This window comes from Artemia sp. Qi Xiang Cuo, chromosome 16 (assembly GCF_049724085.1).
Source record: "Artemia sp. Qi Xiang Cuo chromosome 16, ASM4972408v1, whole genome shotgun sequence".
NCBI lineage: Eukaryota > Metazoa > Arthropoda > Branchiopoda > Anostraca > Artemiidae > Artemia > Artemia sp. Qi Xiang Cuo.
The window spans coordinates 23,111,265-23,112,337 of NC_142809.1; positions in this window are offsets into that span (position 1 = coordinate 23,111,265).

The window sequence follows — 1,073 nt, forward strand, 5'->3', positions numbered from 1 at the left end:
TTATCTAGTGTTTCATTGGAAAGTAATCCGATAATACTTGGTTTAATATTAACTTGATACAATGCGATTCTTCAATGTCTAATTACTTTCAGCTTTGACAGATTTAGCTGTTAATAATAGTATTGATTTTCATGGGTGTAGCGAGGGGGCAGCTGCCCTCCCCCCTCTAGACCTTCAAATTTACATTAGATATGGCTGAAAAAGCAGATGGTTTGGAAAAAGCAGTTGATAAAACTCCATCACACTATCGACTTGGGTCAAGACAGTGAATAAACTAAACTAAAAAAGATTTGTATATATCATTTTCATGTCTGTAAACCTTTATTATTGAAAAAAAACATAATAAACAACTGGAAGATGCAAGAAAATTACATAAAAAGTGAAAAATATGAAAGAAAAATCTTAAGCAAAAAATTTAGACACTCAAATCTGAAAAAAGTATTTTTGATCAAATTAAAATCAAAAAAGGAATTTATTCAAGGTTTTCTCATAACGTTAAGTATATTTTTGGCATAATCTTTCTTTTCCAGTTCCATTTTTCAGTTGATATCGCTCCTTTTCGTCAAGATCTTGGGATCAAGGAATAGTTGACAAATACAATTCACTGAGATCTAGGCTAGAACTGCAAAAGACTAGCCAATCGTATACACGGGGTAAGTCCGGCCCCCCGTGTCGGAATTTACCCTGTACGGGGCAAGTCCGACATGCCGGAGTTACCCCGAACGGGGGTTTTTCTGGGGTAAGTCCGAAACCCCTTGTATCTCCTGACTGGCATGAGGATAAAATACTAATAAATTACAGTAAATACTTCAACTATCCTATTAACTCATCAGCTATTTACAATCATTCCATCCTCTCTTTATTTTTCCGCACTATCAGTTAAGAATTAGTACCCACCTTGTGGCCAGCAAAGATGCCGCTCCTCGAAATTTCAAAATTTCGTCACCACAAGAGGGGTTAAAAATGGCGGCAATACTGAACACTGTTGTCAAGTACCAAGCCAAAGGAAGAAAATGAAGTACAGAACCACAGATGTCTGTCTTCACTGAATCAGATAAGACAGGGGTGACGGA